Here is a 23947-nt window from a genome sequence, read left to right on the forward strand (position 1 = left end):
TGTTCCATTCCATGCAAGTCATGTCAGAGCCCAGAGCTCTGCCTTGTCCTCTGTTCACCTTGCAGCAGGGTAGCTGACCCCCAGGCGGGCCGGGGGGAGCCAGCACTGGCTATGGGGTCCGGGCTGCCTTCCAGAGATATGCACTTATTAATTAAAGTGAACTGTGGCTGTGCCTTCACTCCTACTTCCCTTCTTGCCTCTGCTGCCATAAACACCTCCAAATTCCCACACGCAAGGCTTCCGGAGCCACACCATCCTGTAGCCCGGGTTTCATTGCCGCCTGTAAAATTCAGATGGAGCAATTTCATTAACAGCAATAAATTCACTCATTTTCTGTCATTCACGGATCATTGGAGAAGAGACGGATGTCATACAGCTCTCTAAAGCAAGAATGAAACAAGTTAGAGGCCAGAACATGGTAATTGGTTTATTTAATTGGATGAAATGGTTTACGTAAGTGACTCAAAATGATTTAGAGGTCTGATATAAACAGAGATTCTCTAAGATCTCATATATCACTGTCACTGGTTTTCCATTTCCATGAAACCGATACACGTTCTTAATGCAAGCAGTTAGAAATCAATTCATTCTTTCATGTTGCAAATTGGAAAATATGAAGTACATTATCATTCATTGTTAATAAAAATATACATACTTTGTTAAGGAATGTCTTAGTATCCTTGTAGTTGCATTTTGTGTCAATTTTGTTCTTTGGAATTCAGTGATATTCAGTGCCTACTCAGGTTTCAACAAAGCATTCACAAGCTTAGACAGAAGGCTGTTGCTATATTAGAGAAAGGCCACTTCAGCTGCTAAAAACACATTAAAGGAATACAGCACCTAAAATGGAGTCATTCTGAGGTCAGGTTTAAATCTCATGTTATTGCAGCAATTATTGTGTTTATTGGCCTTCTTATTGCCAGAGTGTCTTGACCTTGTTAGGTCACTTGTTGAGTAGAGGATGACAAAGAAAAAGAAGGAAAACGCAAACCTCACGGCACTGATGTGGAAACGGATAATGAGTAGAATGGATAATGAGTGGAATATCTGACAATATCGTGCGCTTTCGTAACCAGCAGTGACATCAATATGCAGCATAACATCAGCTGCAATAGCTATTTCTTTTCAGAGGCTGAAATTACCTCTTAACATTCCTGTCCAGTTTCAAAATGGACTGTCTGCTCAATGTGGCATCTTTCTGCATCAACCCAACAAGATTTCTTTCTAGGTTTCCAGAGACATTCACTGAAGCATCACAATAATCCATTTCCTGTATTATCAGATAAACAGGAAACAATCAGTCTTTCTTTTGGATGCTATCTTCTTAATCCTTTTTTTTTCATGGAAGTTTGATGGTTGAGCTACAGGCTGGTCATTGTCATCCAGCCACCTGAAGGCCAAACTTGCTTCCACTTTATAGATAAGAGGAACAAAACAGAATAGTTTATTTTTATCAATTACATGTAAATTAGTTTGAAAGACACAGTAGTCATGGACAACATAAAAAACCCATAAACACACAAGCAAAAGGAAGAATTTTTGTATCTCAATATCCATTGCTAAATCCATTTTTGAGGAAAAGCATATTTTATATATATATATATATATATATATATTTAAAGTGTATTGTGCATTTACCCCATTTTAGTCATTTACATCATCTAAATCTTAACTCTTGTATTCATTTGTATTCATTTTTGGTCATGAACACATAAGTACTTTTTCTGTTTGTTGTTTCCAGAGCAATCTGATTAGTATAGTAATATATTTTATGATAGCTATCTCTCACAGACAGACCTGTATTTACCTTTCAATAACTGCATTTCTCATGCCAGACTGTTCCATTTTACTCAAAGTTAAATTATCTCTGTTGTTTAGTGAAATAAATATGTTTTATCAGTCTGAAAAAACACTTTCTTGTGCGAAACCCGTACAGCCATAAGAATGATTTGAATGATTTTGCCAATACTTTTGGACATCATGGAAAGGAAGAGGCTTATGTTACAGAAAGATGGATGATATGTGTGTGTGTGTGCATGTGTGTGTGTGTGTATGTGTTCCAGGTCCACTGCCAGGATTTCCACCCTGTTTGAGACTCCGCCACATTCCTTGCCGGTTTTCCAGCCAACTGTGTCAGCTATTTAAAAGCCCCTCCTACAAGAGAGAAGGAGGAAGAGAGAGAGAAAGGAGACTGTGTGTTAGTTTGGAGTTTGGAGTTTGGAGTTTGGAGTTTGGAGTTTGGAGTTTGGAGTTTGGAGTTTGGAGTTTGGAGTTTGGAGTTTGGAGTTTGGAGTTTGGAGTTTGGAGTTTGGAGTTTGGAGTTTGGAGTTTGGAGTTTGTTTGGCTGTGATTGAAAATTTGTATGCTGTTTTGTGTATGAATTTGTTTTTCCCCATTTTGGGACTCCGTCTTTGGCTTCGTCCCTCCTGCTTCGGTAGCTGTGTATATATACATATATAGAGATTGTGTAAAAAGTGTAAATATTGTTTGTTTGGTACTTTGGTGTTGGACACTGGTGGTAGGGAGTGACTACCATTTTTGTTGGGTGTGGATTTTTTCTCTGTTTATGTATCAGGGTGTTAGGAAAGTTTGTTGTATGTCCGCTGTTTTTCTGGCCTGTGCCTGTTCTGTTGTTCGGTGTGTTGCTTTGTTATTGCTTGTCTGGTTGGTGTTTTTTCTTGTGGGTGGGGTGGTTGTGTTTGTGCTATTTTGTTGTTGGAATTGCTGCATTTGAGTTTGACATAATGGCAAGTTTTGAGTTGACGGAGTTTGCGATCTATCCATCGCTTGAACAGTTTGATAAGTGCTGCAAGGCTGACCTGTTTACAGCTGATTTCTTTGCTGTAGAAGTTCCTTGTACTGCGCCTAAGAGGGACATTAAGTTAGTGTTGGAGTCGTGTCTTGTTCGTGATGGGATTTTGCTTGAGTGGGGCAGCCCGATGGGTGTTGCGATGGGCTCAGCTCAGTGTTCGCTGGTGGCAGAGGCAGGCAAAGACTCTGAGGCTGGTCTACGTATAGATCCCAGTATGTCTCTGTTCCCTGGGGTAGATCCTATGCTAATGGTGAAGTTGAAGGAGTTGGAGTTGGAGTTAAAAAACAGGAGAATGAGACAGAGCTATTGCGTGTTATGGCTGTACAGATTGAGTTGGACAAGGAGGTAACACTGATGAGGATGAGTATGGGTCCCGAGAGGCCAGTGCCTCTTCCTCAGAAGCTTGCCTCACATATGCCAGCCAGCCCGTGACAGGAATTCTTTCCGGTCCCTAAACCACGCTCTCCTCAAATGGCCTTGGTCCCAACCAACTCTGCTCCTGCTGCTGACGATTTTGATGCCAGTCGTCAAATTGGACTTGTGCCTGTTTTCATGGAAAATGAGGTGAACACCTATTTTCTGATGTTTGACCACATTGCGATGTCTCTGAGATGGCCTAAGGACCTATGGTCGTTAATGCTACATTGCAAACTAGTGGGCAAAGCATAAGAAGTGTGTTCCTTGCTAACTCTTGCACAGAGTTTAGACTTTTTTCAAACTTTTAGCTGAAGTTTATGTAAAGTTGTTTGGGTGCTGCTAGCATGGACTAGCTTGGCTGCTAGCATAGACTAGCTTCAATGTTTCCATTTACTGCTGGAAAAAATCGCAATCCTGCTACAAAATGTAAGTATAAATGAGAAAGTATACTATTTCTTTACAGTATTACAGCATTTACAGTATTTTCCCCAGCATTTACAGTATTAGCTACAGTATTTTCCCCTAATGATGCTAACAATGATACTATGAAGCCAATATTGTTGTGGAACTTACTAAAGTAACTTACTGTGACGCTTTAGCAAAAAGAACCATGCAAACTTGATGTATAGTGATTAATGACTTTGTGTGCATTAGAAGAGGTCTTTGGACACTTTGGAGAAGTCTAGGACACCTAGTGGAAAACATTGTGTAGCTACCTAGTCATTTCATGTATATGCTCAAAACTGTTCAATTTATTACACAAGACCCTGGTGAATCAGGAAATGTAGAGCATGAGTGAAACTGAATCTCCAGCATCAATAGACACATTATACACCTAAAAAATCAAAGGCGTTTTGTGTGTTTTTTTACATTTCCTTCTGTATTAGATGAGCTCAAATGGAACCTAAATGATGGATAAATAAGTCTGGATGTGAATGGATGTCTTGTCCCAAGTGTCTACTTCAGTTTGAATCCTGAATGATCATTGTGCTATGTGTACAATTTCAGATACCTAGTGTTAAAGTACAAATCATTCAAAAATGATCTTAAAACTGCAGGTGCAGTACTTATCAATCTTACTATAATATTACAATAATAGAGTTATGGATATATCAGTGAATAATACAGATTAAGTAACATTCTTTTCGATAGGTTGAATTTTACTCTTCTGATAACACCAATAAGTTTTGTTATTTTAATAAGTTAATGTCCTCTTTACAACATAGTTTTTATTAATTATTATAGTACAAATTTTAGTATAGTGGACTTGTGAAAAAGCATATATGAACTCTTTGTAATGTTGAATGATAATCTGTTAGTGTCACCGATGGCCCCTCCCTAGAGTCTGTCACCCTGGCAACCTTATCTTTTGTCTGTTTACTTCCTGGTTTCTTTTCCATGTCCTTTTTTGTTTTTGGTTCCATTCTTAGTTTAATTTTCTCTTACCCTCATCAATATCACCTGTGTCTTCTTTAGTTCTCATTAGCACATGTATTTAATGCCTGTAGTTGGCCAGGTAAGTAGCCATCAAATTGATATATTGCTGATGTGTTGTGAAAAGTCTAATTTCTTAAGTAGATATTGGCATATTGTTGATATATTACTTAAATATATATTGATACTTTATTTGCATTAAGTAGATATATTGTTAATGGGTCACTAACATTAAGTTTATATATTGCTGATTACTTACGTCAACTAGACAAATTATTAACTTGGTACTATCATCAACAATACATTTTTTGTTTGTCTTACTAACATTAAGAAGATAAAAAGTAGATAAAGTTAATGATATGTCGCCGTCCTGTAGCTAAATGTCTCTTTCTGTAACATTTGGTGAACAGAGACAGAGTCGAATGCAGGAAAACAGAGTAGTTGTATCTGGTAGGGGCAATCCAAGTCATTGTCAAAAAACACAGAGAGTAAATAACCAAAAACAATCCAACCAGGCAAACAACTCCAATGGGGAACAGGCAAAAAAGGGTAATCCAAAAATACAGGCAGAGATCAGAATAACCAGAGAAAACATATAACAATATCCAAATACTCAGAAACATAAGACATGAAAATGAGACTTTGCAAAGACTGAATGAAAACAGAGGTATATATATATATATATATATATATATATATATATATATATATATATATGAGACATATAAGGATAATGAGACACATGAGACTAAACCTGGTGACTGGGAATGAACAGGGGGATTATGGGTAATGTACTCCTTGGTAGACCGTGCTCTTGTGGCAGGTGTTACAATTTTGTTTTGTTTTGTTTTTTATACACAGCGGCTTTGTAGCTAAACATATATTGAATGTTGCTTATAATGGCAGTGAATACATAAAACCATTATTAACAAAGGCAAGAGCTTGCATATAACATGTTGATTATCTTCAGATGATGTATTATACCTGTTACACGCTCAATCATATTCCAGCTGAAGGTGCGGACACACTCTCGTGTCATTGTGGAGTGGTGTCTATTTTAAAATCTGCGGAGCAACTTTATTTTCGTTCTTTGCCCCAGACAGTCAGGGTGTCGTCCAGCTCATAAATTCCTGAATTGCCTGATCACCATGTTGGTACTCTCTGGGTTTGGGAACTAGCTATCCAGGTATCATCATTCTCATTCTCAGTATCCAAATTCTGCACTTTTTTAGTTTGTCCATTGTGCTTTTTTTGGCTGGTTGAGTGAGTCTCCACGTGTTCAGCACTCTTGCTGAAATCAATAAGCATATTCACATGGTTTGGGAAGTCACTTTCAAAGTAGCTGATCCAGGTCTCAAGGTTCTCCTGTGAGAAGACTGCATGCTGTGGCTGCCTAAGCGGTCATCCTCTGCATTGCAGATGCTTCCCTGAATACTGCACAGCAGGGCAGTCATCTTGAAGTAGCCGGCTGGCAAAAAGAGTTTCTTTTCAGTTGGCAGAGGTGTCATTTACGTACCGCTATGTTTTTGCCCCATAGCCAGCAACAGTCAAATAAGGTCTGTGTGAATATAATCATTCTTTATAAAGTAAATCCAATATCACAGACCAAGAAATGTCAAATGTATTAAAGTTTGCAGAACTTGAATCTTAAGGATTCTCTGGAATTGTGATGTCAGCATGGGTGTCACTGCAGAACAGATGTCACACATCTAGATTCCAGCTGGATTGTTATATCACTGAGCACTGGTGAAGCAGCTGGCTGTAAATGTAAAAAAGAGATAAAGATAGATCTGGACCTAAAATCTGATCATGATAGAAGTGTGTCACTTTATAAAGTTCATTGTGGTGTTTTCAGAGAGGAATATTTATTACTAGCAGACTAGCCGGAGAACTTTCAAACTCATTTTATGTTTTGTATCTTTTAACTGGAGGTTTTGATAGGTTTACAGATTTAAAGTCTGGCACATGACTCTACATGCACCTCCAGTTTTAAACTCATTTTTGAATGATTTGTACTTGTTCGCTTTAACACTAGTTATCTGAAATTGTACACATAGCACAAGGATCATTCAGGATTCAAATTGAAGTAGACACTTGGGACAAGAAATCCATTCACACGCAGGCTTATTTCTCCATCATTTAGGCTCCATTTGAGCTCATCTAATGCAGAAGAAAATGTATTAATTTTTTAAAAATCCTTTTATTTTGGGGGTTTATAATGTGTATTTTGATGCGAGAGATTCATTTTCAGTCATGCTTTACATTTCCTGATTCACCAGGGTCTTGTCTAATAAATTGAACACTTTTGCACATATACATGAAATTATTAAGTAGCTACACAGTATTTTTCCATTAGGTGTACTAGACATCTCCACAATGTTCAAAAACCTCTCCAAATACACACGAAATCATCAGTCACTATACATCATTATTTTTGCTAAAACATCACAATGTGGAAAAACTTACTAAACTTACTTATTAGTTTCATAACTTCATTGTTATTAGGCTAAAGAGTTATGCTAGGCAAAATAGTGCAATACTCTAACTAATGTAATACTATAAAGAAATAGTATGCTTTCTCATTTATACTACATTTTGTAGCAGGATTACAAATATTTCCAGCAGTGGAATGGAAACATCCAGTGATTTGCAAAGCAAACATGGAAGCTAGTCCATGCTAGAAGCCACTGAATGGTCTCTCAGCTTCCAGTTCATAACTGCACCCAAACAACTCCACATAAACTTCAGCTACAATAAGTCAAATGAGACAAATAAGGCAAATGAGGCATCTGTTTTCGTCTAAGCATCCTCTATTTGTTGACACAGCTGCCAATCATGCTGCTCATGCATGAAAAACACATGTGAAGTGATGGCTCCCTCTGCCCTTCCACTTCACACCTTGGTGTGAAGTGCTGTCACCCAAAGACAATAGCTCTTCACACAGAAAGCACAAAATCTAAGAAAGGAGGCTTTTACGCCGTATTCAGGAACACTGCTACATGAGTAACATCAATTTTGTGGTAACAAGGCTTGCATGTTTTGTATTAGGTTACAAAGGAAAGGAACATGTGTTTTTGTGCAAAGACATGAGCAAGCAAATAAAGAGCTTTACTAGCATTCTGTATACTTTTTAAACATGTCACGCAGTTGCTTTGATGGTAATTGAATTTTCTATGACAAAATCTGAAGTTATCTTATACTGGAAGCATGTTTTAAAAGGCCATTTAAAAGGACAGGCACGATTGTTGTGGAGATTTCACACACACACACACACAATGTGAGATTTCTGGCATAGACTGTATAGACTGTAAAAAGATATTAACCTGAATGTTTTGGATGATTCACTACTGACACTTCACTGACAAGTTGTTGATATATTACTGAAAGTTTGTTGAGAGTTTATTTATTGTTTACAATAGACCAATCAAAATAAAGTGTTACCTGTTTTTTTTTTTCTTTGTATATTATGTACCCTGGATCTATTTGTGTTGGCTCTGTGACCCTGGACCATTATTATGACCACAAGATTAAGATTAATGTATTGCAATCTTTATCAGATAGAAACATGTTGGCATTGTTGACACACACACACACACACACACACCCTATTATCCACATAGACCCATTCACCCTCCTCCAACCCAACAATCTCCAGTTCCTTTACCAATCATGACACATAACCACTTCCAAATTCACAATCACCTATTTGTTAATCATCATGCACACCAGCACATTATTTCATCTCTCTTTATTTAAGCCCACAGGACGATCTGGTCAGTGCCTTTCACTGTCCTTCTCAAGTATAAGATTATGTCTCGCAAGCCAACAAACTCCAACTATTTACAGTCATTTGCCTTTATTCACCTTTTTTATTAAGTTACTTCTTTCGGTTACAATTTTGTCCCCAGTTTGCACATGTGATTATCCCTGCTGCTGTTTTCATTAAAACTCATTTTGTTTTTAATGTCACTTCTGCCTCACACCTTTGTGCAAAATGTCACAGGTATCATCAGCAAACAAAATAAAAAAGGCCTTCTTTGTTGCCAAGTATAAATCATTAACATATATTAAAACCAAGTTAGTACAGACACAGACAGAGAGAGTAGGCTAAGTATTACATCAAATATAGAGACTCCACCACCAGGTCTGTCACTTCTGTAGGCTGAAATATAGTATGTCTATATGTCTAATATATCTATATGTCTAAATATGTCTAGATAAATTAAATCATCATTCTTTATGATTATTCAAGCAGGTTTCAGAAACACTCATATGTGTACACTGTATATAAACTAAAGCCATGTGATGCAGGAAAGAATCATAATGCTTTGATAAATAAATTTAAGGATAAATCATTTTAAGCAGTTATATGCATAACGCTCAATGAAACTGGGGATGATCCTTTTGTTTGGCTTGGTGAACAACCAGATTATCATATTTGAGATATGTAGTATACCCTGTATGATGTGCTTGGAGCTAGAGTAATAGATTTTCTTTTTCTTTTCTAGTGCACAGCTTCTGAGAAATCTTCACTGAAATCAGTTTTTGTGCCTTTGAATCATTTTCATATTTCCTCTTTGTTTATGTGCCAGAAAAGCTTAATGACGATTGCTCTTGATGTTGTAGTATGGTGCTCTTTCAAACTCCACTAGCTGTGAGTCCATTTTGAGGTGATCGATTACATTTTTTTTCCTTTGGTTGCCAATTCTTGCCAAGTCTCCAATTCAATATATTATTATTAATATTATTATTATGTCTATTATGATTTTATTTCTATGTGACTGACTTTCTAAGTATTCTGGTTTTGCTGCTAGTTTATTTGTTGAGATCCAAATGCGTGGTTTTTTTTTTTTTATTTGTTGAGATCTAAGTAACTTGTTTTTAATGTTTTTAAAGCAGATGCAGATCCAGATTTTGTGTCTTCAGTTTCTGATTGAGGGAAGATGAGGCTGCTTTTTGTATTTTGAACACCCTTACAGAGGGTATCAGTTCTGAGGATGTCTGAGGATTATCATTTGGAAGAATAACTTGTATGACTTCTCTTTCTGATCAAGATATTCCCTGTAGAACATCCTTTGTTGTTCATTTAGTAAAGACACTGGTACTAAGACACTGGTACTAAGTCTACATCATCTACATTGGTTGCTGCTTTTCTTGGTCCCATGTTCAAACGCGGGCCTAGTTATCCCACAGTACCCCGGTGATAGCAAGCAGTACCTGCTCAGATTATAGAACCGAGGAGACAAGACTGAATCAATTTGCTTACCCTACATTATAGACACTGCTTCTCAGCTATTTCTCACTGAGAAATGTTCCTGTTGTTCGACTCTTGGTAAGATGTCACTCCTGCAGATGGGAAATTTCCACCTACGGTGCACGGTTTGGTACCCGCATGCCTACTGAGATTAAAATGCCATTTGTTTGGCTAAATCTCCCATTAAATTACAACATGAAGCAACATGAACATAAATTCAAAACCCCTAATGCTCCAACCCCCAACAATACCACCACCATCACCACCACCACCATCAATCATGAAGAGTGAATCTGAAGCTACTAGCAAGGCCATTTACAAAACTCTTTTCTCTGAAGAAGGGGCATGTCTGATCCAACTAAACTAAAATAATATTCAAGTCCACAGTCTCTGACACAAGTATGTGATGAGAGCACTAATGTTTTTCAGAAGAGGATGTGAAACATTTCCTCAAGACAAATTGAGTAGCAACAGCAGATAAAAAGAGCACTCCTTTCTGTTACTTACCTCCACCCCAAATGGAGGAGCACTGGAGAGGCATCCTTTGGATGAATATTTTGCCACCTGGGTCTTCTCAAACATATGCGAGCAAATAGAAAGCATGCATGCATCTTCAACGAGACACACACACACACACACACACACACACACACACACACACACACACAAAGGAGCATAAGTTTGAAGTGGCCACTTCCCAGTTATAAACAGGGCCTTTCCTCAGAGATTCCCTTTAAATATAAGAATTGGGCCACTAATGTAAAAGTGGCCAGATGGAGTAAGTGTGCACATTGAAATTATTATGTAATTGGGTAACTTGCTGTTCTTCCTCATGAATAAGGTTCTGTGTACAAAGAGCTCTAGAGAGACGTGATAAAAGTGGGTTCAGCTCTAAGAGTAGGCGATGCCTCCTTTCAAGAACTCCTCTGCCTGCATAAATTTCATCAACACAAAGCACTTGACAGCGCCGAAGCCAAATAGCTGTATTCACTGGAACGCAGGCTTTGACATCTTGACTTGCACCAGGTACCAGGTCAGACAATTACGCAGTCTATAATTTACATGCCTATTGACTTACGCTGTCCCAAGCGGTTTCCAGTGCTTCCTGTGACCGGGGAGTGCCGGCGGGCCTGTCCCGCCCTCTATGAGCAGCTGCGAGCGAGCCCAGATGAAGCCGTCGCTTTGACAGTCTGTCAGGCGCCGTGGGTCCTGAGCCATCTTCCCATTGTGTTCGTGTCACTGCGCTGCCTCCTACACGGAGAGCGCGCGCATCTGTCATGCGCTCAGAACCACCACCACGACTCCACTGTACCCCACTCACACTCTGGTGGGCAACTGATTTACGCCTGACACTTCAAAACAAGTAGCATCTGCATGTGCTGTGCGGCCTTTCTGAGTTATAGTTTGAATTGTCGTCAGTGGCAGATGAGTTTCGATGGAGCATTGGTGTAATTACTAAGCGTGCTATTATATTGTGAAATAATCTGGCAGTAATTGCATACTTTAGCTCAGCTATTGGCCTTATTTAAAAGACAGTACAATGACCAAAAGCTTCCACATGCAAAGGCTATACGTAGTTCATCTACGCATATAACAGCCAGAGAACAGAGTATTCAGGGCCACAGATGAGACTGATTGAATCTGTACTGTAATTTATTTCAAAGATTAGGCTGAATCTGTTCATGAGAAAATGGGCTTAAATGTCAAAGATGTTTTGTAATTTTGTGTCTTTTTAAAAGTCAGACAGGTACAGAAGGATTTCCCCATGTCTGATACTACCAGTAGGCATAGTTAAACAAGTTGAATGGCTAAACCTTCCTTATTTTGTCAGAATTCTCCTAGGCCACTTTTTCCCCAGAAAACAGAAAGATCAAAAACATTTGCTGGATTTTAATGATATGTAAGAAAAGCCTCCATGAAAAGTAGTGATCTATGGTGACAAATGTTAATTACATCAAAGCAAAGTTGTAAAACAGATCTGGAATGTTCTTTTCATTAAGTAAGAGAACTACTTCACAACATTGCAGAGATTATTCAGATGGTGTTCAAATCCTAGTTGGCAGGGATCCTTTAGAATATAATCCATAGCCAAACATTTTCTCCCCAGTTGCTAAGCCATGCAAAAGCTAGAACTGCAGTTACTACATCTTTAGACATCTCCACTGAGCATTTTGAGGTGCATGAAAAAGCTGTGGAGTTGGTCAGCTTGCATAGTCTTCACCCTTCCAAAGTACTGGGAGCTGAGAAAGATTAAATCATATGGGCATTGTGTAGTGCTTTTTACAGTGGGTATGAAATTGATAGTAAAAGCAGGAAAAGCAGAGGGCATCACCTACTGGCATACTGAGATTGAAAGATTTGCATACATGAAATAATCAGAATACTGAGATTTGAAGATTTCTGTATATCAACTCAGTAGTATTCTGAGATTTAAAGTTCTGTACATGAACTCAATTGTAAACTCAGATTTCCATACATAACTCATCGGAATATGGAGATTTGAAGACTTCTATGCTCATTGATATATGGAGATTTGAAGATTTCCATTCACAACTCATTGGATTCTGATTGTTATGAATGTATTTGCATCTGTAGGACGGGCTCTGGGGTATGAAGAATGCAGATGTCAGTTTAGTCACGTTTAGGACAACATCAGTTGCTGCCAACAGACCTACCTCCCACATGTCAGAAGTAGAGGAATCCGTGTCCGCAGAGAACATGAAGAGAAGTTATGAAGGTTGAGGCCGACAGGAAGAGTGCGCTGTGCTAGCAGCTGTTTGGTGCATTTCAGGGCCATTCTGTGTCAGGGCCTTTCAACTTATCTCTAGATCATGATCTGAAAATAATCGGATTAAGTCAAGCGTCAAGTGGTTTTCACATGTAAGTCTCACGTGTCACACACATGCATACACACACACACACACACACGCGCGCACGCACACACACACACGCACACACACGCACGCACGCACACACAACCAAGCATATAAAGGCTGCATTTGAAGTCCGCTGATCATTGGGTCCTCTTAGAAGGCCTGAACTGTCAGTTGGCAGCTTGATGGCAGGTTCCTTGAGTTAAATAAACCGTCAATATCTTATTTCCCATGAGCTGTGTGATCTCAACACCTACTGTGGAAGTATCAGACATCAACATAGAGCAAGGAGGTTCAAATCAGCTCCTTCAAACAGTAACATACATACCTATGTGTATGTACTCATACCTACTCATGCATGTACATACAAAGCATGTAAATACAAACAAACACACATTTATTAAAACAGGGCTGAAGCAATTTTAAAAAATCTTGTATTAGGCTTTGTGGGGTGTTTCCATCTAAATGTGCATTACTGCAGCTAAAATGTAGTGCTTACACCAAAACATAACCCTAACCTTAAATATATAGGGGTTAATTTTTATTCAGGACATGCCTTATGAAAACTCTTGTTTCCTATATTTTACATTAGCGCATAGGACAACTTTGCTGATATCTTTAGTACTGCTAAATCTAGCTTCTCACTGGGCTGGATTTGATTCCTGTGGGGCAAACATTTAAGCTTTCAGAAAACCTGATAAACCTCTTCTTTAAAAATGTGAAACTTGCAGCATGGCTACGCATGTCTTATTGTATTTAAAGATGCTTTACTTGCCTTATATCACAGTACACTCCACAGTGTATTCGCAAGCATTTATACACAAGGTCAAAAACCTAATAGCAGGTTTTCTCTGCATGACTAGTAGAACATTTAGACAAGAATATGTTGTGATTCCTTTTATAAAAAAAAAAAAAAAGATTTTACAGTATATTATGAAGGCTTCATTGAACTGTGTGTATCTCCACTAAGAAACTACTGAGGAACTGTTTCTCGTTATTAAAGGTGTCACCAAGAATGTGCTATGGCCATTATATACAATAACAGCACATTTTTTTCATATTTCTATATTTTTCTATTATCTTGGGAATATCTAGAGATATTTGGGAAGACAATGTCCATTGTGGAGAGCTAAACACCCCTTTACATATACACCAACATTCCTATCAATGTAGGGATACATGGACCCCATGGAAAAAAAGTGAAAGAAGGAAAATATACACTCCCATCTATACAAATACATCCACATGTGCACACGCACACACACACACACACACACACACACACACACACAAAGAGTACTCACCTTACCAGCCCACCAATACCCGTCTGACCCTTACACACCCTGCTCCTCTCCTGCTGGGTGGTGGCACGCTCTCCATGTGTGAGCCTGAGTACTCCTTCCGACTCCCACTTCCACACCCCCATAGGGCAAGGACCTCCTCCCAGCCTCTTCCTTCTTTCTGGAGTCAGCTGTGTCTGCAGTGTTTACAGTGTACTGATCTGTGGGTCAGTCTCTCTCTCTCTCTCTCTCTCTCTCTCTCTCTCTCTCTCTCTCCCTGCATCATTTCCACTGCTCCAGGCACTCCTCTGAAGCCCTGTGGAGTAATGAGCTCATTGAGCATTTCAGAGGCCCCAACACAAGCAGCTGCCGTGAGGGTGCGCGTGCATATGTATTTTTCCGTTCCCTCTCGGAGTCGGAAGGCACTTGAATAAACAACGAAAACACTTCAGCAGGAACGGGAATATCACTTTCTGCATTTCATTTTGTGAATAATCCACTCTGGCCGGCTGGTGGTTTGGAAAGGCTCTGTTTCTGTGGGGAAGCTGAAACTCAGGGCAACATTGCTGTAGGCTTATGCCCTCCTCAAAGAGCTTTCCCCTCTGTGAAAGAAATAACCACATCAGTAAGGAAAAGCCCAGGCTTCATCCAGCTTACCACAGATACCTCAGTCGGCCACACAGAATTGTGGGAATCAGTTGTCTGTACATCAAATGTGTTGAGGCACCCCGTTTCACACTTCACTCCTCCATGCGCTGTTAAGCTGCCACCCAGCTGGAGTGCTGCTTAGAAGGCAGAACCAAACAAAAGGGGTGGGGCTAGTGGAGACACAGGGATAGAGAGAATAGTTTATAAAAGTGTTTGAGCCTGACATAACAGTACTCTGAAACAATTACAAAAACTACAAAACATTTACTATGATTATGCACACTCTATAGCCTAAGAGAGTCCAGTGGAGATCTAGATATATAGATGTCTGGTTCTCTTTGAAGTTGGTCTTTTCTACCTCTGAGTGGAGTGGGAAAAAGATGCAATCATGAGTTATGCTTTAGGAGAAAGATGAGATAGGTTCAAAAGAAAAGGCACAGCAAGACTATACTTAAGTCCATTTGATTGTTTTGTTTTGTTAGTTTTGTTTTTTAAATAAACATTGTGTTTTATCTTATTTTGATTATCTCCATTTTATTATTAGATTTCTCCATTTGATCTGGCTATAGAATTTTCTTTTCACATGCATCCTCACAAATGAAAAGCTAGTGCACAGGCAAATAATAATATAATAGAAAACAGACAGACATATTTTGTTATTTTTTAGACATTTTGTTATTCACATTTCAGTGATTCCATTCAAAATCATCCAATTACATAATGAATGCTAATTAAATCAATTAAGCATGCTTAACTTAAATGTGTGCAGGATCCCCTGCAGTCAGTAAAATTGAGAAGAGAGTGGATTTATCTTGAAAATTTGAACAACTCCCAGGCTCCTCCCTCTCTGCTGAGCTCCATCCCCGTCTCCCTAAACAAGCTAATGTTAGTCTGACTGCAACATCACAGTAAAATGAGTAATGCACTACAGAGTGTAACATCATACCTTGCTGGCAAAAGCAGGTATAAAAGCAGGTATAATTAGCTAGTCAAATAGATATGTGACTAACTTTGCATCAGTTTTGAATCTTTAGAATCCTCCAAGTTTATTCTTGGTTTATCCCAAATTTGGTTTGATTCTTTTTTTTTAGATTGCTTTCTTCGTTTCTCATCTTCTGTGTACTTGCCTTTGGAGTGTAAGCAAAGGAGGGTTGGCCAGTTTTTTCCACTGATGGTGGTTGATAATCCATCATTGCTGTTGCACTCCTCCTGGCTCTGCATGGTGGATTGTTGTATATGGAATCAGGAGGACTAGAAGGAGCCAGAAGAGCCTGATTTTCCCACAGATCTGTCACATGTACTACTATAGTCTCATACAGTACTGTCAGGATATAGTGACAGTTTCAGCAAATATGACAAAGGTTATTTTTATATGGGTTATCTACTGCTGCTTTAAGGCTTCCACACATTCCTTACAGCATCTTGTAAAATGTACACTGTATATGGGTGGTGCTGCTCACAAATATACTGAATTATGTTACATCATCTCTTCTAAACAACCATATCATCACGCAGCTGAACCAAACTGATAGGCCTGTTGTTTTTACTTCCCTTTATTGATTGAGATACATTACTATATAGTTCCAGAAGTGGCACAAACCTTTGGGTCCAATTTACAGGTACCGATTTTTGCAGGCGTGCCTCTTCTTGTCTAAAGTAGAATGTGCTCTTTGGGACATATAGTCCATTTTATAACCATGGCTGGGTTGATCACAAGAAAAACATTAACAGTTTCCAATCCCTGCATGCAACAAAACAGCATCTCACAGAAACGTCTGGTACCAGTTAGAATGTAAGTGAATCTGGCTTTAAACAGGTGCTGTTTTGTTAGATGAGGTAAAGTAACTACATCTTTCATCCTCCAGAAATACAAACAAATGTATATCTTATATAAAGCATTATATTTTATATATTTTTTGGCCTGTTGGTTTTTTGTTTGCTTGCTTGCTTGTTGTTTTACACAACGGTATCTACATCAGCAAATCAATCCATTTAGATATAGAATGCACAATGCAGAGAAAATTATATAGCAGTCCAAATTCTCAAATAGAAGAATTTACTAAATCAAGTCATTAGAAGTAGCAGGAGTCTAAGTAGAAGGAGTCTAACTCATATATTATCTGCTACTGTTATGCCCCAGTGCTTAATTTTATCTACAATCTTTCATGTGCTACAGGTTTTTCCCTAACACCCGTACCATGTCATGTGACCTTTCAATGGTCCTATCCAAGACAAAACACTCTCCATAAACCTATTTAATCTGCCTCACAAAATGTTTGTTTGATGAAATGGAGCTTATTTTGACAACCCCGGCATGCCAAACCTACTCAGAGCTCCAGCCGTGGACTTGCACTTGTCTGGCAAATTGGAAACAAGCTTCCGCCCCTTTATTCATTGGGGGGGAAAAGTCTCAACTTCTATGTGCCACTGCCACTCATGACTTGTCATGCTCTGCTGAAGCTTCTCTGCAGCAGATTATCCCACCCTGCTCCCCAGATGTGTGAAACTCCTCTTTCTCTTCCTCATTTGTGCACCTGTTCCATAGTCACTGCACCACCTTTGCTGTCTGTGTGCTGATCACCTGAGATGCTCTTTGGCCCTACGGTCAAGTGTCCCAGCTTGATCTAACATAGACTCTTTAACAAGCGACAGGGTTACTGCTGCACTTATGGTAATCGGTGCAGTCTGAAGGATGATAGAGTAAAGAATGAAAGGGATGCCCCCTCTTGACTGGGCTGTCTCTGGGCAATGTGCTGTGAGCGCGTCTGGCTTCAAAGGCCCCAGCATGATTCGTGGGGGCCCCGAGTTTCAGTATCTCCTATAGCAGCATACAAAACATACATCCTGTCCTTTGAATCTCAAGTGTACCACTTCAGTTTTTTTCTCACTTGCCCTTAAAAGTCACTGAAGACAGTAGGGAGACAGAAGGCGGGGGCTGACATAAAATCCTGCACTTAGATCAGATCAACAGCCTGAGTCATGCCATTGTTTTTTTCATGACCCCATCATGCATCTAATTGTCAACTTCCTTCTGTAGCTTTCTTTGTGTGACTTGTGTGTGTGTGTGTGTGTGTGTGTGTGTGTGTGTGTGTGTGTGTGTGTGTGTGTGTGTTTGTGTGTGTGTTTATATGTGTGTGTACATGTATCTAGGTGGAAGATGCTATGATAGAAATGTTACTATTGTGCAAAGAGAGAAGAGCATGTGCATGTGTGTATGTGTGTGGGTGAGGGAGGTAGGGTAGTTGGAAATGCTGTTTGTCAAGCTAACCCCAAGACAGACACAGAGATATAATATGCATGAGAGTCAAAAAAGGTGGAGGGGAGGGGTAGAGAGAGAGAGAGAGAGAGAGAGAGAGAGAGAGAGAGAGAGAGAGAGAGAGGAAGAAAGTTAGCTCATTGAGAAGAAAAAAAAGAAGGAAAGAGCTTGTAAAAAGATCATTAAAAACAGAAAGATATATATAAAGACACAGAGACAGATTCTGAAAGAAAAGACAGACAGACAGACAGACAGAATGTCTCTGAGGAGAGAAGATGAGAGGAGAGGTGTCTCATAGCCACATGATGCAATTTAAGAAGACTCACATGTCTTTCCTGTCTCTGGGCAAACTGTCAGCTGGCTTTAAATGCATGGAATAAACAGATGCTATCAAAATGCTCCAAAATCAATTACTCCACTGGGATTGCACTTGCTCACAGATACACTGTTTTGTTGCTGAGAAACCTAGAAATATCAGGAAGATACTGTTTCCATGTTATTCCTGTCCTTTAAATATAAATATGTTCTTAAATATATGTTCCAAATATATTTTAAAAATCCATGTTATCAACACTGATGGATGTTATACATACGTCTTAATGGGTTTTTAGATGTTATTATATGTTTGGGATATGTCCAGTGAACAGCCTAGGGTGTTAGCTGAGGCTGGTCAGCATCATTCCTCCGCTTCTCTTCATCATTCCTCTGTTCTTAAACAGTTGCATTGGCGACATGGACAGATAATGATGACGACAACGAAGTCACATTGGTCCAATCGAAACCAGGGATTGCCACAGCCAGGCGGGAAATTGCCAGCATTTTCATCTGGCCAGACGTTACTTGGGAGTCGGTGAGGGTGGGCAATCAGTCTGGAGTGGAAAGGGGCAAAAAGGAGAGATTGGAGCAGCCTGTCAGGCAGAGATGACAGCATTAGCATCAACATGCCTCTTAGGATCCGGCAGCAGGTGGGAGCAACAGTCACTAATGGAATGCCTTCAAGGTGGCTTTGTGGCTGTCCATTCCCTGCTCATCCTTCAATGAGCACAAGATATGTGTTGACAGGCTATTAGAACGCCCCACACCCCGCATATAGAGGAAGGGGGGTTGGAGGATCGGCACAGATGACAAGATTTAAGTACCAAAGGAACCAATCCATCCAGGGAGTGGATCAACCTGCCCCTGCTCCGCCTCTGCATTTACCCCCCGCTTGCATCATCGAAGGGAAATTAACTTCCTTGACTTAGTTTGAGTGCTGTTCATGCAATGCACTGGGCTGGAATGAAGGGCCACCTTAAAATCAGTCACCAATCACAAAGAGGGATTAAGATGTAGATGGCATTGGGCATGCAAATTGATCTTGCTTGCATGCAAATTAGAGGCGTTTGGCACATGCAGTGCGTGATTGTGTCCTCAGTACAGAGAGCATCGTGAAAATTCAAATTTCTTTTGCTTGTAGCATGCCATAGTGATCAGTGTCATTTCATGCGTGGTCGATACAGAGTCTGACAAGTTTCTGTTCTCTTTGCCAGCAGTGTGTTATAGTGCTAGAGGAGATAAGGAAAACCATGTCAGTGCTGATGCATGTGTCAGCCTGCTATGCTGAGGGAACATAAAGAATATCATGGGGTCTGATTTTGGGATAAACTTTGTATAAACACTTTGTTGTTAATGATTTTTTCTTTTTCGGTACACTTTATAAATTTCTTTTCATATTGCCTCTGGCCTTTTGGCTATAGTGGGGATGACTCCTTATTAATAGCGCTTAGCAAAGTTTTACAACATATTCATAAGACAAAATGCACACTACAAACTGAAAAAAATCAACTACAGTCAACATGACCCCAGAGAGTTATAATACATGCTAATAATGCTAGTATGACATGCTATCACAGATTAGCAGCAAATAGACTGTTCCAAGTTACCAGTATGAACACTGTACCTGTTCCTTGCACTGCCCATCCCTGCTGTGCATTGATTCAGCCTCCTGTTGCTATGCCGATGCATTCTGTGGCATCCTCTGCATGTACCTTACCCTTCACTGGCCCTTGGCATTCCAGTGCAGGCCTCTGACATTCCCCTGCCCAGCAGATCTCTCATACACACACACGCACACAATCCTTCGAGGGCAGACTGTGACTGTGAGTGATCCGGACAGCTCAAGTGGCACACTTTTGTTCATATTCTCAGGTTATCCTGAATAATGGAGTCTTCTGGAATAAAAAGCAGTGTAGTGTCCTCTTTACTAACCTTCTGTTCAGTCAAAACAATAAGCCCAGTCACCTCTCTCTCCCTCTAATGGACCAACAAAAGTCACCCCAGCACCATTCCCATGTAATTGTTTACATAGCTGTTTATGCATTATTTTGACGCATTTTATATATTTTAGGCATCTATAAATCTTACACTTTTATTCAAAGCAACTTAAAATTATGAGTACAACTTGAGGGTTAAGGGCCTTGCTCAGGGGCTCAACTTGGCAGTGGTGGGGCTTGAACCAGCAACCTTCCAATTAAAAGGCAAGTACCTTAACCATTGCCCCCATTCATGATGCCATGTGGATGCCCAAACTCCACTGATTCTTGTGTGCTTCTCTTGTTCCTTACCACTGGCACTTTCCATGGGTCAACAGTGGTCTAAACTATCAGGGGACATGTACCTTGACAGAGAGTTTTGTGAATGTACACCATTTAAATACAGCTCCTACAATCAGACCCAGTATATCATAAGTGTGAATGGTGTGCTCTCCCTACAGGAGCACGGTCACACCTGTCCTCTCCAGTGCAGACAGATACTTCCTTCTACCAGTTCTCCAGTCCAACTAGCTCTCACCACTCCAAACAGACAGCAGTGTAAATGAACTGAAATGGTCTTTACCTGAAGATCCAGAGCTATAACAGCATGCTTTTTTTTGTTCTCTTCACCCTCTCTCCAGACTGCAGATCAGGCTTACGCCGGCTGAGGTGTAAGGGTCACTTCACAAGCTGTTATGTGCACTGCTTTGCCCTCAAAGCCTGGAAAGAAACCATGCACTGCTCTATGTGCTGCTGATCATTGCGTTTTACAGGTTATTGGTCGTAAAGAGCACTTTATTGTAGAAAAGGGTGAACAGCGGTTACTTTTCATTGGTCAGTGGTATTCGGGGCTTGCTGTAATGATTGCAAATAATACACAACAACACACCAGAGCCAGGTTCACTTCTGGGGCCACTGAACTACATGAACTATTATTTATAACAGCCACAAAACTGCACTTTGTAAGTAACTTGCTTGCATACTCTTAAACACACCCATCTATGCTGCATTAAATTAATGCCTTGAAGCCATGCTGTCTTAATGGTGCTGAATAGCAAATCTACCTGGCTATACACTAATCACTTAGATTTAAGTGTAATGGCCGATGGCTGTTCAGAATGAATAGTTTTCAGTCTCTTTAAAATATTGTACTTAAAATGATATTTTCATAGGTTGGTAAGAGATCATAACCAAAGATCAGACCTGCACTGTGCTGCTATCTGTTCAGACATGTCCACAATGAATCCAGAAATGACACAGTACATGGTATGAGCCCCTGCAGACATGAACACTCCAATACATCATCTACACTGAGCCATCTTAACCTAGCTGAGCACCATAGAGCAGCATCCTTCGCCACTCACCACGATATTACACTACCCTCAAAAAAGGTACAGATGATGCAGTGTGTGTGACCCACTGCAAGCAATGGAGACACAAGTGCCCATTGCTCTCCAGACACCTGCTCCCATGGTCCTCCTGAAGGTGCAATCACCTCTTTCCCTACCCTTCAAGAGCATTGGTTTCCTAATGGCCTCCATCGCTTTGACATCATCCAGTGGAGGGAAGAATACTCGGTTCAAAAACATTCACAGGTCCCTCAATTCAGTAAAAATTACAGGTCTGTCAAAACCATGATAAATATCATAATTTCGTCAACGAAGTTACATACTGGAAAAGGGTAGGACATCAGTAAACCACTCCAGGAATAGTACAAAGGGGAAATATGACTGAAATTACTGTTAATAGTTTCAAAAGAAAAGTCACACCTAGCTCTGGTCCCAAACTTTAATTGTTCAGAACTTTGTTAACTGATCAGCGCTGGTGAATTCTTGCACAGCTGCAGTCATGAGATCCCATTGGATTGAGACTCAAACATGTCAAGGCAACATAAACAGCACAGCCCAGTCATGAAGGAGGGCACATGGGAGATCGGAAACTTGCAGAAAACATTCTACCCAGCTGGTGCCTCCGCAGGTGTTCATGTATATTAAAGCGCACCTGAGACGCAGCATTCATAACTCTACACATCGAAGTAAATTCCTCTCGCACATTCAGTCCGAGCCATGCATTACACACGGGGCCTCAGAAGGGACGGGCTTCTGCAAACAGTGAGTCGCTGTAATTTTAACTTAATTCGCCGCCAATTCATTTCGGTGTTTCATCAAACACCATGAGAGGCAGTGTGGAGGCGCACAAAAGGAGCCTGCTCAAACGGCAATTTCCATGCCACTCTAATTACTGCTATTGATGAAAGGCTGAAAGCACTTACTGGTAATTACAATTCTTTTGGATGCAACAGCTGTTGTCACGACGATGCCACAAAGCTGGGGTGGGGGTTGGGGGAGGGATCCCACGAGGCATCAGACGCTGTGGCTCTGATTAATATCATCACACTATTGTGCTTTATTAACACCCAAACCTGTATACCTACCATGTTATATTCATATTGTGGTCGCTTTTATTTTATTCCCATTGCCAGGAAGCACCTGGAGGACCAGTTGAGTCAAGGAAGGCAGTGAGGCGAGGCAACAAAGGGAGTTCAACTCCATAGTGAAGTTCTTTGACAAGGAAACAAATATATCATATTTTTAGTTTAGTTCTTTGTGATCTGTTGTCAGTATATAAGTTCATATAGTCTTAATGTCCCTTCAAGGACCTGCAGCAAACTGCAATAAGCTCCAGAATAATTCAGGGGAAAAGCACAGAAATCATTATTCACTGTGTCAAAGAGTATTAATGATGCTGTCTGTGCTGATATTGGAATTGTTTCTTGTCCCCTCATGAATTACTCTTCATGCCTACATAAGCCTCAAATTACATTCGATATTGGAAAGGTGTGGTATAAGCTCTCTCCAAACGTCTGCTATCTTCTCGCTCTGACAGTAGTAATCAATTCATGCATGTGGGAACCCTGGCACACACTCTGCATTTCCCTTATCTATTTATTTATTTACTTATTTATTTTCAGGAGATAATCATCTTTATAAGGTGAGTGACAGGTTAGATTGAATTACATCACCAACTCCCATACATCACTCTGTGCTTCGTCTCATTTACTTCTATTCAAATTCCATCCTCCTTTTCCTCTCCTATACCTTGGCTTTGGCACAGCATCGGAGCACTTGTTTGCCCAGTCTGATTAAGAAGGAAATCAATCAGGCACACTCGGCTGGGCGTTAGGTGAGCAGAGTGGTAGAGGAGCGGTCTTCATTGTGTCAGTCAGACTTTTCTGTCTCCACCGGCTCAGCACTACTCCACACTACACAGCACAGAAGTGGGAGCTCCCCCTGCTCAAGCGGTCCAAACACCGGCACGAGAGCATGCCACTGCGTCCGTGCAGAGGCTGTCCCACTGAGGAGAGCGTGGGGGTGAAGGAGAGGCTGGAAAGGATTACCCTCAACATGTGCTCCAGTTTTACCCAGGAGCAAAAGTACATCATCAAGTTGCAAATTGTGGTATGCCATATAACCTTTGGTATGTAAATAGATTAAGAAAGCATGAAAAACTCTGTCTGAATGTGAATGATCACAGAAACACACACACAAACACACACACACACACATTTTACTCTTTACAGACATAGGTTATGATCAGCATCATTACACGGTTCAGGAAATGCACAGTTTGAGCAATTTGGACCAATATCATTTTACCCTTTCTAACAATCTCACTCCTCGAT

At 40.1% G+C, this 23947-nt stretch overlaps 1 long non-coding RNA gene across 1 annotated transcript in view; it reads right to left on the reverse strand.

Moving 5' to 3' along the window:
* Positions 1-435: 435 nt before the first annotated feature.
* Positions 436-23947, reverse strand: part of LOC118241254 (uncharacterized) — a 60312-nt gene continuing 36800 nt past the window's right edge. Inside the window, exons 2-7 of the long non-coding RNA XR_014124208.1 lie at positions 14728-15969; positions 14095-14386; positions 12593-12753; positions 10996-11168; positions 10425-10528; positions 436-2154 (exon numbers count right to left, since the gene is read on the reverse strand). This is a non-coding gene — a long non-coding RNA (uncharacterized LOC118241254). The remainder of the gene's footprint in view (positions 2155-10424; positions 10529-10995; positions 11169-12592; positions 12754-14094; positions 14387-14727; positions 15970-23947) is intronic.

The sequence above is a fragment of the Electrophorus electricus genome, chromosome 6 (assembly GCF_041902795.1).
Source record: "Electrophorus electricus isolate QZ-2024a chromosome 6, ASM4190279v1, whole genome shotgun sequence".
Classification (NCBI taxonomy): Eukaryota; Metazoa; Chordata; class Actinopteri; order Gymnotiformes; family Gymnotidae; genus Electrophorus; species Electrophorus electricus.